Source organism: Ictidomys tridecemlineatus, unplaced genomic scaffold, assembly GCF_052094955.1.
Source record: "Ictidomys tridecemlineatus isolate mIctTri1 unplaced genomic scaffold, mIctTri1.hap1 Scaffold_91, whole genome shotgun sequence".
NCBI classification, from domain to species: Eukaryota; Metazoa; Chordata; class Mammalia; order Rodentia; family Sciuridae; genus Ictidomys; species Ictidomys tridecemlineatus.
Window position 1 is genome coordinate 299,376 of NW_027526141.1, and position 17,704 is coordinate 317,079.

Genomic DNA, 17,704 nt, shown 5'->3' on the forward strand with positions numbered 1-17,704 from the left:
CTGCTACCTTGGTGTCTTCACAGAGCTGACCTGTGCTGGAGTGGCCAAGAAACTCCTGCAAGTAGATGGGCTGGAGAACAGCGCCCTGCACTGCTAGGAGCCACTGCAAAGTATTACATTCATATGGAAATTGGGCTCCTACTGTTCACTTAGGCCCATTTGGGGACTCAAGTTACAAGACTCCTGGAGAGTTCCCATTGGTTGGGGAAGGATGGTAGGAGGGTGTTCCGGGGGAAGTGGAGCCCCCCGTGTCCGGTAGGGACACACGTGTGTGTGTGTGTGTGTGGACCGGCTTGTTAGGGGGACGCACACGGCCTCTCACAAAATAAAACTTTGTTTCAGTTCCATCTGGCTTGTGTTTTTGTGCTCAGCCGGATTGCAGCATCGCAAGCCGGCGTGCACTGACAGCGACCCGCGAAAGCGCCCAGCAGGAAGGCAGCAGGTGAAAACAGCAGCGGGCAGAAGCGGAGCCAAGGCTCACGCGGCCCCCGCCGTCCAGCCTGCAGCATTTTGGTGGCCCTTGTACGGGGAACGCCCAAAATTTATAGGTGAGTGATATCGCTCGCCCCTAAGGAAAGGCGACAGAATGGGTATTTTTGTTTTGATTTATTCTGCTTTTATTTCAGGCTCTCTAGCCTTACAATTTTTTCAGGCGAATTGGGAAAAATGGTTGGCTCAAGGTTTTAAGTTATTCGGCCCTGAGAAAGAAAAAATTGATATAATCATTTTTCTCCTCTCCGTTTCTGTTTCATTCTGTTTTGGCTTTCTTCTATCCTACCTTATTGGGTTACGTTACCTTTATAGTAGATTAGAATCTAGTAAAAAACAAACCGAAAGACTGTTAAGTAAATTGTTAGAGGTCCAGGCTATGGCAGAAAACTTATTAGGTCAAGCAAAACAAAAGGTCCCTCAAGCTACTCAGACAGAAGAAAAATTGAAGAAGGCAAGCTTAGGGAAAAAACGGCCCTCAGATAGGGAGGCTAGTACTAACTCCGTTCCATCACCAGAGGGCGTAATTCAACCAACAGCTTCACCTGTAGCTGAGCAGCCCTCAGTTTCCATAGGTGATGAACAGAATCCTGAGGCAGGACCCCAAAAGTTAGCATGCCCTGTAGTTGAGCGGGGAGAAGAAAGGGAACGAGTTTACCGTGCCTTAGATTTCAAAATAGTAAAGCAATTAAAGGAAGCTGTACAAACCTACGGACCTGCCGCTCCCTTTACTGTCAGAATGGTCGAATCTATTACCAGCTGGGACTTAACACCAGAAGATTGGGCTAGCGTGTGTCACTCTGTGCTAAATGGAGGACAATATTTATTATGGAAAATTGCCAATGAGGAATTTTGCAGGGAGACAGCTAGGCGAAATGCAGCAGCAGGTTATCCTGAAAGAGATTCTCAAATGCTATTGGGGAAAGGACCTTATGAGGGTCAGAGGCAACAGATTAGATATGATCCTGGCGTATACGCTCAGATCACTATGAATGCAATTAAGGCATGGAAAACTTTGAAGGGACAAGGGGATTTACAAGGTCAACTATCTAAGATAACACAAGGAGTTAATGAGCCCTACGCTGACTTTGTAGCTAGACTTATTGAAACAGCCTCTAAGACATTTGAAAATACAGAACAGGCAATGCCATTTATAAAACAACTGGCTTATGACCAAGCAAATCGTTGCTGCAAAGAGGTCATTAGACCGTGGAAACATGGAGATTTAAACACATATATTAAATTATGTAGCGACATTGATGAACAAGGACAAGTCATGGCAGCTGAAGTAAAACAGGCTTTAGATACCAAACCAAAAACATGCTATAATTGCAATCAGAAAGGACATTTTAAAAGAAATTGCCCCATAGGAGGAGGGTTTAACAAAGCTAGGTATCAAAGGAGTAGAATCCCGGGTATTTGCCCACGATGCCATAGAGGGAGACATTGGGCTAATGAATGCCATTCTCAAACCACCATAGAGGGTATTCCGTTATCAAAAAATGGACAAAGACCAAGTGTCTACCCACAATATCGTGGAGAAAGGTATCAGGCCCCGTTGTCAAAAAACGAATTGGAGGGCCCAATGCCCCGGGGCCCAAAGCCACAAATATACGGGGCAATGGAGGAACCCAGCAGCACCATCAAGGTAGTGCCCAGGACGCACTATCCATCAGATCCCTCATCAGACAAACTAGAGGGAGCGCAGGGTTGGACATCTGTGCCTCTGCCAGAGCAGTATTAACTCCAGAGATGGGAGTTCAAATCATTCCCACAGGAATAAAAGGACCTCTTCCCCAAGGAACAGTAGGCTTATTATTAGGACGCAGTTCTTCTACACTAAAAGGACTTATGATAAGTCCTGGGGTAATTGATCCCGATTATGAGGGTGAAATAAAAATTATAGCCAGTTCTCCAAGAGGTATATCCGTAATTTCATCAGGAGATAGAATAGCACAGTTATTAATAATACCCAGCCTACATGATGAATTTTCCAGTTGTAATGTAGAAAGAGGTTCCAAGGGATTAGGCTCCACAGGTATAGATTGGGCTATGCTTTCTTTAAATTTAGATTCTCGCCCAATGCTAAAATTAAATATTCAAGGACATGATTTTAATGGGCTGCTGGACACAGGTGCTGACCTCAGCATCATATCTCGTCAGGAATGGCCAAAGCACTGGCCATTGCAACAAGCCACTCAAACGCTTCGAGGCCTAGGAGTGGCAACTAACCCCCATAGAAGTGCTATGGTATTAGATTGGAGGGATCCTGAAGGATGTGAAGGAACTATACAGCCTTATGTATTGGACCATCTTCCCATAAATTTATGGGGACGGGATGTCCTAGATCAATTAGGATTGACATTAACAAATAACGTCAATTCTAACGCGCCCACTAGTAGGGCTAAACAAGGCTTTAGAAAAGAAAAAGGATTAAGGAAACAAGATCAAGATATGATAGCACCAATTCAAATAGATCAAGAAATAAATAAACATGGATTGGGTTTTCAAAAAGGGCCACTGAGACAATCAAAATTACATGGAAATCAGAAAGACCAGTGTGGGTTCCTCAGTGGCCCCTGACTAAAGAAAAGATACAAGTAGCCCATGATCTGGTCAAACAACAATTAGCGGAAGGACATTTACAACCTTCCGTATCTCCCCATAATACTCCCATTTTTGTCATTAAAAAGAAATCTGGTAAATGGAGATTATTACAAGATTTAAGAGCCATTAATAATGAGATGGTTATTATGGGACCTGCTCAATCAGGGATTCCCCAATTGTCTGCTTTACCAAAAACCTGGCATGTGTTAACTATAGATATTAAGGATTGTTTCTTTTCAATTCCAATTCATCCCGAGGATAGTCCACATTTTGCATTTACTATCCCTGCACTAAATCATGAAGGTCCTGATCAGAGATATGAGTGGAAAGTTTTACCCCAGGGGATGGCGAACAGCCCGACTATGTGTCAAATTTATGTTAATAAAGCAATCCAGCCACTTAGAAATCAAAATCCTGAACTACAAATATTTCACTATATGGATGATGTGTTATTAGCACATAAAGATAAGAACACATTGCTAGAATGTTATGCCACACTTACAAACTTACTAAAAAATTATAATCTAGACATAGCAATAGATAAAGTACAATTAAATTTTCCAATTAATTATTTAGGAGTTTTATTATCCTCAACCATGGTCCGTCCACCAAAAATTCAAATACGAGTAGATCAACTCAAATCACTTAATGACTTTCAAAAATTATTGGGAGACATAAACTGGATAAGGCCTTACCTAGGCATACCAACAGGAGAATTAGGACCCTTATTTGATATCCTAAAAGGTCCATCAGATCCAAATTCACCCCGCATGTTAACGCCTGAAGCAAGAAAGGCATTAAAAATCATTGAAACATATATGGAAAATATGCATTTGGATAGAATTGATATAAGTTTGCCTTTATTATTTATTGTACTACCAACAAAAAATATTCCTACAGGAGTATTTTGGCAAGAAGGTCCATTATTGTGGATACATTTATCGTATTCCCCTAATACTATTCTTACTAGATATCCTGAGGCTGTAGGACAATTAATACTCAAAGGGATAAAAGCAGCGAAGGGAGTGTTTGGGATTTCTCCCAATAAAATTATTACTCCATATACTATGGATCAAATTGATGAGTTAGCTAATGAGTTAAATACTTGGGCAATAATCATGTGTAAATCTAGTGTCTCATTTGATAATCACTTGCCATCTAATCCCTTGTTGTCCTTTTGGTCTAAGCATCCTGTAGTTTTTCCTAAAATGACAAAAAAAAACCCTATCATGAATGCTCCAAATATATTCACTGATGGGTCAAACAATGGTACAGCAGCGGTAGTTACCCCTGATCAAACTTTTACATTTTTAGTACCCAAACAATCAGCTCAAAAGGTAGAGCTCAATGCAGTATTACAAGCTTTTATGATGTTCAAAGATTCTGTATTTAATTTATTCTCTGATAGCCAGTATGTAGTTAATGCTATAGCATCCCTTGAAGATGCTGGTAGGATTTCTCCTTCCTCTACTGTTTTCTCTTTGTTTTCTGCTATACAAACTCTAATCTGGGACAGAAAAGATCCATTCTTTATTGGACATATCAGGGCACATACAGGGTTGCCTGGAGCCCTTAGTTTGGGTAATGAACTAGCAGATAAATCTACACATGACATACATATTTTCTCCACAATAGAAGAAGCTATAAATTTTCATAAAAGGTTCCATGTCAATGCTAATACCTTACAAAAACGTTTTAAAATAACTAAGGAACAAGCCAGACATATAATAAAACAATGTCAAAATTGTGTGACATTTTTACCACAAGTTAATCTTGGAGTCAATCCTAGAGGACTGATACCTAACCATATTTGGCAGATGGACGTTACACACTTGCCAGAATTTGGAAAATTAAAATATTTACATGTTACAGTTGATACTTCTTCTGGATTTTTAATGGGCTCCCTTCATGCCGGAGAAAAAACTAAAGATGTTATAGCTCATTGCTTACAAAATTTTGCCACTGTGGGTGTTCCTAAACAGTTAAAAACTGATAACGCTCCTGGTTATACGTCTAACTCTTTTAAACAATTTTGCTCATCATTTGGCATTACTCATATAACAGGAATCCCATACAATCCACAGGGTCAAGGCATAGTTGAAAGAGCTCATCAAACTATTAAAATGTACTTATTAAAACAAAAGGAAGGAATTGGAAAAGGGTATATATCCCCCAAAGATAAACTTAAAATAACCCTTTTTACTCTAAACTTTCTAAATTTGGATTCATCAGGACTTAGTGCTGCGGAAAGACATATGTATCCGAAAAATGTACATAAGCCTAAGGTACTTTGGAAAGATATTCTAACAGGACAATGGAAAGGTCCGGACCCAGTAATAGTCTGGAGTCGGGGCTCCGTCTGTGTTTTTCCACAGGAGGAACAGCAACCAATTTGGATTCCAGAGAGATTAACTAAAACAATTTCTACAGAAAAAGAAGATGATTTGACTCAAATCCATAACAGCTGATATCCAGAGCTCCAGCTTGGCTATTCTTACATCTACAACAGTGATTTACCACGGTGCCTTTTTCAATATCTATTTTATTATTACATTTTTCCCACATCATAAGGTTCTATTTTATTTATTTATTTATTTTCTCTTTCTTTTTGAGCTCATACAAACCTAGGTTAATGTTTTTCTGATCAGTTTTATTTTTTGACTGTGTTTTATTTTTTTTTAACTGTAAAGTTTTTAAACATTGCAATGGAGATTTCACCTAGGTATAGCTACAAGGCCTTTATTTACTATTGTCTTATATGTTCTATGTTATGTATGCACTGTTTTGTGTTGTATGTCTGTATGTGTGTATGTCCATATTTCATTTATAAGGAGCGCTCATGTATAAATAGATATAAATGGATCCAAAAAAAAAAAAAAAAAATCACGTGACTTATATGGTTTAATTTAAATTAGGTAAACAGCTGTTATAAATTTTGCTTTTAAAGGTGGTTAACAGATCTGTTTGTTTACTTTCACCTTTCCTTTTCATTATATTTAACAATTCTGTTCAAGATAATGTCTCTTTAGCACCATGGCCAGAATTCCCATCTCCATCCCAATGCCGGTGAAGACTAAGATAAAACCAAACTACAACTTCTATGATAGCTATCACAGTAAACTATATAAACTGATACATCAATCAATATAACTCAATAAGTATCCTCAATCAAGGACTTAATTTACTTTGGGAGAAAATGGACATATTGACAGACTCCTCCACTTTGAACTGCTCAATCAAGGACTTAATTTACTTTGGGAGGAAATGGACATATTGATAGACTCCTCCACTTTGAACTGCTTACACAACTTGCCTGGACTATGTATCACCTGTATGCATTGTGCTCTATTTGTTGATACAGTGAATTATGGTAGTGCTGAAATATCTTAGCTGCTGTGTCACCAGTGTTACTGTTCTTCCTAAGGAGCCGTCAATTGGCTTGGTGTCGTGGCATTTCTGTATCTTCCTCCCTTCTACTAGTGATGGTCTAAAACTTGGGGGCCAACAGAGGTGAGGCAAGAACCTCACCCCCCCACTGGCACCAAAGTTAAATTTGGGGGCCAACAGAGGTGAGGCAAGAACCTCACCCCCCCACTGGTGCTTAGGCCTATCCACAAGCATGGCTATGCTAGACCGGTAGTCAGTGACGGGTTGATCTGATTACAGTGGATTCAACCTAAGACAGGAAACTGACGTGTAAAAGTCAGTTCTCCCATGACGGGTAAGAACCACATGTTAAATTGGACAACCTACCAGGCACGGTCCCTAGCCACATTGCCATTGCTTAATTAAACAGAAGGGGGCAGATGCTAGGAGCCACTGCAAAGTATTACATTCATATGGAAATTGGGCTCCTACTGTTCACTTAGGCCCATTTGGGGACTCAAGTTACAAGACTCCTGGAGAGTTCCCATTGGTTGGGGAAGGATGGTAGGAGGGTGTTCCGGGGGAAGTGGAGCCCCCCGTGTCCGGTAGGGACACACGTGTGTGTGTGTGTGTGTGGACCGGCTTGTTAGGGGGACGCACACGGCCTCTCACAAAATAAAACTTTGTTTCAGTTCCATCTGGCTTGTGTTTTTGTGCTCAGCCGGATTGCAGCATCGCAAGCCGGCGTGCACTGACAGCGACCCGCGAAAGCGCCCAGCAGGAAGGCAGCAGGTGAAAACAGCAGCGGGCAGAAGCGGAGCCAAGGCTCACGCGGCCCCCGCCGTCCAGCCTGCAGCATGAGAAGGTAAGGAGGGCTGGACAGCCTGAGCCCAGCCAGAAGGTGCCTGGAATGGCCCTGGGGATGGGGAGGATTGGTCAGCTACCTTCTGCATACCTCTGTGTGCCTAGATCCTGGCCTGGAGTAAAGCACACCTGGTGTTCTCTGGGTGCCTCCGTCCATGAGGCCCTGGATAGTGCATCCTAGCCTGTAGCTTACAACCCCTTGGGCTGCTGGACTCCTCCCTCTGCTATGATTAGTCTTCCATCTCCGCCTCTGTGCTGCTACCAAACTCACATAGGTTACTGTAGATTTTGTTGTCCAGTCACCCCCATGCCATCCCAGCTGCCTGTCCCCCTAGCTCAGCCTCCAGACCCTGCTCATGGTGCTGCCTATGCTTTGGACTGCTGCTCCTGACTGTGACTACATCCACTCTTTCTCACTCCTCCATTTCTTTTCTCTGTCCCTGCAAACTGAACTGGGAAGGTGACATTAACACTTTGGCCCTTCCATTGGACAGCAAATTCCAAGAGCTGAGACCCCATCTGTCCTTTCCTCCAGCTAAGGAGTCTGTGTAGAGCACTCACTCCATCAACATCAGTGGAGGGTACAGAGGTCCAGACTCTACCCAGGCCAATGTGATACACTCGGGGCTCACCTTTTCCCTTGCAAAGGAAAGTATGGAGGTGACCCACACCTGCCCAATCTCCTGGTAGGAGAGGAAGCAGAAGGCAGGTAAAAGCTCAGTCCTGGCCATAGCCTGCTGCCAGGGTGGCCCCTTGTGCCCCAGACCACTCCTCTACTTACCAGTGCTGTGTTCCAAAATGAGCTGCTGCCCATCTCAAATCCTGTTTTAAGGTCAAGCCTTAGACACACTCAAGGCTGTCTCAGCAGATGGCTTTACTTGGGTACAGTATCCATCCAAGATACAGCCCTTCTCTTTCCTGGCTTGTAACTAGGTTTTTAAGAGAAAGAGGCTCACATCAGCACTTCACCAAGGAAAGAAGTTCTTTTAAAGTTTTCTACCTATTTTGTAGATTCAGCTTCTGTGGACTGAAGAAGATGCTTCCCTTCACTCAGGAGGCTCTGGCACTATCTTGGGAATGGTGACTGGCCTGGACCTTCACCCTACTCTGTGAGGTCAGAGGCAGTGCATGCACTCGCACACATGCACTTCAGACCCTCTGCTGTCAGCACTTGCCCACTGTGCCTGGGGACAGGCACTGGGAAGAAGCCTAAGGGACAGGAGTCCAAGAGTTTCCTGCTTACACTCAGGACCTCATCAGAGCCTTTAGCCCCTGTGGCTGGCCTGGACCCAAGGGCATGTGTCCCATATTTCTCTGACCTACCTTTCATGCTATAGGCCCTGAAGAGACACAGCCTTAGCACCAAGCTTCTTTACATTTCTGTTGGCCAAAAGATGAGCCTGGAGACATCCGTGCACTTAACCTGATGCTGCTGCAGGTGCCAGATTCCAGAACCCTTGTACCAGGTGGGGTCCAGCACTTTCTCCTAAACTTCTCACCATTTGTCAGCTCAGTTGGGGTCACAGAGCAGTGGTTTGAGGACAAGAAGGCCCTGGACTGAGGACAAGCCCATGAGCCCCTTGCTGGGGAACCTGGTGTGTACATATTGGTCCCTAGAGACAGGAGGGTAGACAGGAGGATGCAGAGTTCTCAGGAATTCTATACTGAGAATTCCCGGCCTGTACTTCAGAAGCCACTGTGCCTGACACTCAGCTTCTCCTGTACTTCAACCTCCTTCACCCAGGTACCAAGTTTTCTGGAGGATCATTTGATGTTATCTCTGATGGCAGGGTGCTCCACCAGTCCCCAATCAGGAGCTCAGAAGGAGCATTTCTTAGCTGAGGACCCATGCAGGAACACTTGGGGAGAGCACTGAGGAAGACTTATGGCATCAGAAACTCAAGGGTGTGGCTATACCAGGTACTCAACACCTAAACTGGTGCTCAGAGGTCAGGGGATCAGCACTCTAATGAGCCAGTTGGCTCAGCTGAGAGGAACTCAGCCTGCAGCCGAGCACATGATGCCCACAGCTCACTTTCACCTTCAGTTATGATGAGGGGATGCCAGTCACATGCCAGTAAGTGTTCCACAGAAGCCATAAGGTGAAAATATAAGCTTTCATGTTGTAGACTTCACTGCAGGAATTCAGAAGCCAGTGTTCAGGGCTTTCAGATCTGTCTTTTGAGGCAGCAGCTCCTTGTGTACTACCAGGCCCTTGGGCCTTTGGCAGGAGTTGGAGATATGGTCTATACCTGCATTTCACATCCAGCCTTGGAGACTGCAGAGAGGTGGGGCAGAGGGACCAGAAGCCTCCCCTCTCTTTCTGTTAATTCGGATCTCCCAACTTCTGGGTCTGTTGCCTGTACTGAATGGATGGAGGCAACCACCAAGCACATTCTTTTGAAAGTGGGCTTCAGCCCTGCCTGGGCCTGATTGCAGGTTGCAGAATGACCTCTAGGTGGCAACAGCAGCCTGCATACCACCATGGCTGTGTTCCTGGGGCAGCTTTGCAAAGAGGTGGTGAATGAGTGGGCTTGTGGATGTCCACTAGCAAAAGCCTCGCTCTTTCCCATCCAGGATGTTGCTGAAGTCTTAGGCCGGGCTGTCTAACCTGAGTACATCCCCAACCCCAAGAGGCCTTTTCTCTTCCATTCTTTTGCAGTGGCCTAATGAAAAAAAATCCAGGAGATTCTCTTAGAGGCCCTCAGCCCTAGAACTCTGGATTTTGCTATCCCAGACCTGCAGGGCAGGTCTCTGTCCTCTTCTCAGCTTACCAATGAATGACCCCTGTTCTTGCAGCTGAGGTGTCAGCCACATGAAAAGTACTTTGTCCACCTAGAAATAGACAGGGTCATGTGCCTTGAGCTGAAGAAGAGCCCACCAAGTCCTAAACTCACAAATCAGAGAAAAGTCCCTTGCATCCAGAAGCTTATGTCCCTGTATCTGCTGGGATGGGTATGGGTCCTGCAGGCCTCGCATTTTCTTTCTGGGCCTATTGGCCTCTCAGCCCTCCTAGATAATGTGAGAGATGGTCTTGGAATTGAGCCTCCCTCCTACTGCTTGGTGGACACCTGGTCATAGATACTGCTGCATTGCCAGTGCCAGGTGCAAGTATTCCTGCCATGCTGGGCTGTTGCTTGTCAGACATTCACTGCCCACCTCACCTACTTCCCCAGTGAAGCAGAAGCCATTTGAGGATTAGCTGCTGCTGTCCATGAGTCATATGATCCCAAAGCTAAGCTAAACACATCTGAGCTAGGATCATGGGGGCTTCTTGAGGCCAGGGTCCCAGTTGGGACTGTGCCCTGTTCCATATCCCTTCTCACCAGGGTCTTTCCCAGTCTCCACCTATGACACACAAGTCCTCTTTTACTCTGATATCCTTGCTGAACATTCTATAAATGGCAGGAGTCACAGTTGGAATGACAGACTAGCTCTACTGGGAGTCCTCAAAAGAGAGTTGAGTAAAGTCTTCAGACTTCACTCATGTTGGGAGCTGCTCATATAGGGAGGACTCTAGCACCCTCTTCATCTGTTTCAGAGCCTCAACACTGAGGTTCTTGGCATCCCTGTCACCCACACACTGGTGGCTGTTATTCCTAATATCTGGAAAGCTGGGCCTGAGGTGTGAGGGTATCGCAGACTGTTGCTCAGGAAAGGTGTGTCCAGAGTCTGGCTCAGAATCGCCATCACATCTTACCAAGCTCTATCTCCTTCAGGGTGACATCTGCTCTTGAGAACACATTTGCAGGACTCTGGGTCACTTCATGCCATCTCCACAAGTTCAGAAGAGGTGAGCACTAGGGGAGGCTCAGGCTGCTTAAAGGTGACTGCTTTCAGTAGCCAGCCTCTTTCTGCTGCAGTGTTGGGCTATGAACTGGCCAGGAACACAGGAGAGAACCTCTAGGTGGCAACAGGTCTCTAAAGGGGGAGAAGAGTGAGACAGACTCCTGGCTTTTTGGGAACTCTCTTTAAATAACTGAACCAAAACTTGTCTCCTTGCAGGGTTATCCCAGCTACTCATGGTCCACTTTACATTCAAGGGACCCTGCCTTGGGTTTCACAGAAATGACATGGCCTCTGGTAGCTCTTCACAACTAGCTATATCACATGCAGCCTGGCCCTCTTTTCCTTATCTGTGAGGCAGCACAGTAGTTCTGGTCCCAGGTGTCACAACACAGTCCTGTTGTGAGGACTGTAGATGGGGTAGCAAAGTCCAATGGCAGCCTCACCACGAGGCAGGTACTGGATTGTATAGTTGAAGAAATTCAGGCCTAGTATGTAAATAAGCAGTAGCACAGGCTGCAGCAGCACAGGCTGCAGTGACAGCCTGGCTTCCAGGCCCTATTTCTGGCACTTCTTACTCCCTGAAAGAAGCTGTGTGAACACCAGAGCTCTTCTGCTCATTCCACTCTATTTAATATAAACCTGCATCCACCTGCTCTGTCTTTTCTTTCAGAATTCATTTTTAACTTGTGCCCCACCAGCCATAGTGGGCCAAGGTCGGGGTCCATGCTGGTGTGGTACTTAGGCCTGGACAGCACAAGTCATTCAAGAGCTGTGCATCCTCTGTGATTATTTCCCTTCTGTTCTCATTTCCTTGTTACTGTCCCTAAGCCTTAAGCTGAGAGACAGTCCACTGGGACTGCCCAGATTCACAGTTGGAGCTGCCAATCTAAGTACAGGGTGGGCCTGTCAACCTCTGGGCAGACGCATCCTCAGGCCTTCCAAGGACCACACAGAGTCTTCTGGGCTGGCTCTGGCATTTTATGGTAGCCCTTTTTCCATGTCATTACCAGGAACCAGAATGCACAGAGTCCTAAGGCATGACCCAAAAGAGGCCTGGGAGAGCCTGTAGACCACTAAGGACCACAGCACAGGCCCCAGGACAGGCTTGAGGGCTCACAGTTAAAGCAGGGCCAAGCAGAGTGGAGAGAACTGAGTGCTGTGAGAACTTGGACTGCTAACTTCCCACTCTACCCTCAGGAAAGTAGCTATGAGGACCTCACCCACCATAGGTAGGTAGAGGCCCATAAAAACATGGATGAGGATCCTGGAAATGCCCATTGGAACACCTAGTATGGCCAGTGGCAGTCTATCCTATCCAGCACTGTCTGGTGGATGTGGCCACAGTGCCCCAATAGGACAGACCTTCCCAGCGCCAGTTCCAGACCATAATGAGTCTACAATTGCCCTCCTAGAGTATGTGAAGAGGATTTATGTTCATGTGCACAATGGACCCAAAGCTGTGTGAATATCACAGCTCTCCTGCTCAGTCCATTCTTTGAATATAAACCTGCCTCCACCTGCTCTGTCTTTTCTTTGAAGGTTCATTTTTACCTGGTGCCCCACCAGCCATAGTGAGCCACAGAGGGCGTTCACACTGGTGTGACCATGCTTCAGTACTCATGAGTCTGTCCTCAGCCTGGAATAAGGCCAAGGTAGGGGCTGCCAGGGGTTCAGAGAATGCCAAATAGGAAGCCAAGTGAGACCCTGTGCCCACTGCCAGAGAGCTAGGGACACTCCTGCCACCCTCACCCAGAGGAACAGCCTCAAGCCCCATCTCCAATGTGGGAAGGCAACTTGTTCCCTGCCTAGCTGGCCACTTTCTCTCTTTACCAGCCCTCCAGCCTTATGTCTATTCATGATACTGACATATGGTATCTCCACATAGATCCACTGGTCCAAGGATGCTGCTAATTGAGAGAGTAAAGCATGTCCTCATTAGATCCCTGCTGAAGCAGAACAAATGTAAGATCCTAGGGAGCAGAGGGCAGCCTGAGGTGTGTGTCCGTATGCAGCATTGCAGGGGTAAGGGAGGAAGGAAGGGGGAACATGGGCAGGCTTCAGGCTTGGCAGTCGGTTCTGGGTCTCAGAAGACTCCTGGGCCTCAGTTGATGAAGTCCTAAGGAACTGGGTTGGCCATCCTGGCCCAGGCAGGCTGGCTTGTAGCAAGAGCTCAGCTGACAGCAGGCCCCATCATCTCCCTTCGTTTCACACCAAAGAAATGCTGAGCCAGTGACCATAGATGCACCAGAGGCTCAGCAGCCCAGCAAATAAGGCTCTAAAATGTTCTAGTTCTTTCTCCAACAAAGACATTCTATCTCATATTGAACCAAAGTCCTGAGAGCTCTAGACCAGAGTCTTCTGTTTTTATTTGGGGTGGCCTGGACCCGTATCAGTGATTATGGTATTGTTACTCACCAGTGCTTTCCCCACCAGGCCCCCACTCCATTCTGTGGTCCCTCTCCAGTGCCCAGCTGAGGATTAACCACTAAAAAGCCCTACTCCTGGGACTGGAGAGGGCAGAGCTGAGACAAAAGTCAGGGTCTCAGGGTCCTAAGCAGCCTTTCCTCCCCACGCAGGTCTGGAGCTTGCTGCCTGGAAAGAGGCTTCTTCACCAACTGGCCACGTGCATCCTAAATGACCAGTGCATTCGAGATTCATGGTCACCACCTCCCAGGAGGTGTAGGACCATGGTCCCCTAACCTAGTATGACCAACTGCCCCTGCAGTGATAGGAAGTTAGAGGAGATGGAGATGGGATCCAGGACATGAAAGGCTAGGATGCTCAGGCTGTCTAGGGGAAGTGCTGGGGGTGGGGCTTGCCCTTGGATGCAGCTGAGCTTCTGAACCTCTGGGACACTAGAAAGCTCAGGATGCCCTTCCATTGGCCTGTGCTTGCTCTCTGTGAAGTGGAAGTCTCATGGGGTATGACTGAGGGTTTCACCTACTCCTTCTTGGCAGGGGTAAATCTGGGGCCTGGAACTAGCACCCCAACACTGTGGTCTTTTCACAGGGAGTCAAGCAGGGGCAGAGTCTTATCCCTCAAGGGTGCAGCCTGCTAGAGAGGGGCCCTCATCAACTCCCTCCAGGCAGCTGGAGTGAAGGGCTACTGCCAAGACAGCTCTGACTCTAGGTCCATCAGCACCGTTATTCTAGCCCTCTTGGGCCATCTGGGTGTTCTGACTTTTCCAGCCTCACCCTGGACAGGTGCTTCTGTCCCAACAGAATGTATGGGGGGTCTCTGCCCCTGGCCCTGGCCCTGGCTGACAGTGTTCACATCTGCTGAAGGTGCTGGGCAACCACATATCAGGCAGTGCTGTGCAATGAGGCATCTGCTGCTACCATCTTGGGGCAGATGACTGCCAGTGAGATAAGTGTGTAAAAAGGAAGGGATGCCATAGGAACCCTTTCTTGCAGGGAGAATGGGGTGGAAGAGGCAGGCACCTGTTAGCTAGGGAAGCAGGGACCACATGTAAGGGAGAGTTCTGGGATCACATGGGCTCCAAGGTTGGGGTGGGGACCAGAAGCCAGATCACAGGTAGCTTGGGCCCAGCCTCAGAGAGGGTGCAGGACCCTGCAGGACAGGATTGGCATGCCCTTGTCATGCCTGGTCTGGTGGTCTTAGGCATGTCCCTTCCCTCTCAGTTCTTTAGGGCCTGAAAGAAAGTGTTGGTTTCTTCAAGTGCTTTCATTTCCTGATCCCTGCGATTGGAAAGATAGGGGCTTCATCAGCACACACATGCTTGCCGTCTGCAGGATCCTCTGGCCAGGAAGTGACAGGACCCCAGCAACCCTACTAGACTCCCCTCAGGGTGTGCAGGAAGGGCCTCCACCCTGCATCCAGAGGCTGAGGCTCCTACAGAGCTTTAAGTTGTGGTCATTGAGGTCTCCATGCAGAGCAAGACCCTTTGTCAGCTTTCCTCATCCTCCTAGGTTGCAGCAAGAACCACATGGTAAAGGGTATGGCCAGGATGCTGGGCAGGAAGCTGACTGAAATATGAGATCCTGCCTGCTTTGTTTGCCTGCAGAGCCAGTCCACTGGACCCAGAAACCCTCAGTGATATTAGGCCCCAAGGAAAGAGAGGTGTGAAATTTCATCAAGGAAACAGCCCAGTCACCAAAGCCTTGTTTTGGTTGGAAGGGTCTGAGGCTGCAAAGAAGGCTCCATGGGCAACCCCAGAGTCCCTGCTGTAGAGTAATGCACACTCAGGCCACAAGGGCTTCTCCTTGGTGACAGAGAACATGGCAGGATAGCCTGTACTCAGTCCTAATGTGCTGGACTTGGAGTCCTGGGCTCTCAGCCTCCTGTAACCAGCACACCACAGTAGGACAGAAAACTGGGGCTAAGAAAGCCTGAGTCACTTGCCCAGGTCACTCAGGGTTACTTATTGCCAAGCTGCACTATGAATCTAGGTTCTGGTCAGCTTTCATGCAGCCCAAGGTATGTAGACCTGTAACACCAGACCAGAAGAGCCTACATTCTCTGGATGGTCTGCCAGCTGCATCCAGAGGTCCAAGGGAACATGACAGGTGGGCCCATTTCCCCTTTTCCCACCTTCCAGTAACCTACACCCAGCCACTGACCATGTGCCAAAGGTCTCCGCCTGCTATGACTCAGCCCAGCTGTTACTCAGCCTCCTGTTTGCTGGTTCTTGCCTTTTTTTAACTTTTCAAAGTATGACTTCACCATTGAGTCCTGGCAGGGTGACTTCTGCAGCTCTGGCAGGTCCTCCTCTCAAGCCTCAGTCCATGCATGCCCAGGAGTGTCCTTGGATTCCTCTCACCAAGTGGCTGAGAATTAGATGCTGGGATGAGGCATCCTTGGACTCTGGTCCTGGACAGACTATCACCCCCAGGGCCAGCAGTCTGTTCATAGTCACCCTTCCTAGGTGCCTCCAAATCCAAGGGCCCAATGTCCGTGACATCATAGATTGAAGACCAAGAGGCCAGAAACCCTCCAAGGGAGGAGCACCCAAGAGTCCCCTTCAGAAGGAAGAGGCAAGAAATGGGGTTTGTCATGGGAAGGCTGAAGAGGCGGGTCAGTGCCATGAGAGGCTGGAGCATCATGTGGATAAGGGCTGTCCCTGGGGGAAGGCAGCTTCCCTGAAACTCAGCACGGGCAGTAGAGGCTACTGTTTTGTTAGGCACTGAGCCCCATGTCCTTAGGAGCCAAGCAAGGAAGGACAGCCCTGAGGCAGATGGGATCCTTCTCAGAACTGGGCCCGGCATGGTACAATTGGTGGAGTGTTAAAAGTGGAGGTTTGCCATGTTGAAGTTGAGGCCTGGGTTTAGTCTATGTGAACTCATTTAGGATTCGTGTCTTCTCATTCCTAAATGGACTTATTGTCCCCCTTGAGGGCAGTGCTCTGGTGCCAATGAGACAATGTGGGAGCCACCAAGTGTAGAACCGAGTTCTGATCCCTGTATCTTGAAGGTTCTCCATCTTTGAGAAGATTTGCTGCCCACAGGGGCCTGCTGAAAAGGAGTTGGCCTACACTCCACAGGGGATCTGGGAGGAGAAAAAGAACTGCTTTGGTGACAGGTAGTGAGGGATTTACTATGTTTTAAATGCAAAATCACAATAAACTGCAAACAATTCATAGGAAATAAAATTGTACATGACAAAAAAATGAGATATTTAATATCTACTACCAGTCTGTGGTTTGTTTCTTCATTATCTTTTTTTTTTCTTTTTCAGACATAAGTTATTGATTCATTGATTGATTCATGCATTATTTGTGATGGGATATCATTTTGTTGACAGGCTTTCCTTAAACTCCTGGACTCATGCATTCCTACTACCTGAGTCTCACGGGTTCTTAAAAGTTTTAAATTTTATCAAAGTCCCAATTTACCAGTATTTTCTTCCATGGATTATATGTTGATATTGAATTAAAAACCTACTGTAAAATGCAAGGCTACCTAGATATTTTCTCATGTTATTTTATAAATGTCTTACAGATTCATTTTTAAATTTAGATTTACAAATTTAACTCATGGAAGTAAAGAGCAAAATGATTGGTATCAGATACTGAGTTCAAAATAGACACATCCACCAGTGGAATATCATAGAAGACACTGAGATAAATCCACACATGTAGAATCATCTGATCCTTGACAAGATGTCAAAAACATACATTGGAGAAAAGACAGCCATTTTAACAAATGGTGTTGAGAAAATGGATAGCATATGCAGAAGAATAAAATGAGACCCTTATATATTTAAAAATAACTAGAAGTAAGTTTAAAATGTTTCACCACAAAAATATAATAGATGAGCAATGAACTAGATAGATAATATTAATAAGCTTAACATTTGAATCATTCTACATTTTGTGTGTGTGTATAAAATCACATGGCACCCCATAAATATATATATAAGTTATCTTCTCAAAACAATGTAATAAAAATTAGATCTAAGACACAGGTTCAGTTAATATTCATTGAAAGGAGAAAGGATTGTATTAGTGTTATGATTGGAATCTAGAATGTTCCCCACAGGGCTCATGTGCTGAGAGCATGGTCCCCTGGGCATCAAGGTTCAGAGGTGGGGTTTCTAGGTAGTAACTGGATCATGAGTGCTCTGACCTCAT

The 17,704-nt window shown here is 46.2% G+C and overlaps 2 long non-coding RNA genes across 2 annotated transcripts; both read left to right on the forward strand.

Moving 5' to 3' along the window:
- Positions 1–90: 90 nt before the first annotated feature.
- LOC144374856 (uncharacterized) lies at positions 91–5,993 on the forward strand. Its single transcript, XR_013434117.1, has 2 exons — positions 91–548; positions 5,472–5,993. It is a non-coding gene; the product is annotated as an uncharacterized LOC144374856 (long non-coding RNA).
- A 4,505-nt stretch (positions 5,994–10,498) lies between these two features.
- LOC144374855 (uncharacterized) lies at positions 10,499–17,027 on the forward strand. Its single transcript, XR_013434116.1, has 2 exons — positions 10,499–11,119; positions 16,810–17,027. It is a non-coding gene; the product is annotated as an uncharacterized LOC144374855 (long non-coding RNA).
- The last annotated feature ends 677 nt before the right edge of the window (positions 17,028–17,704 follow it).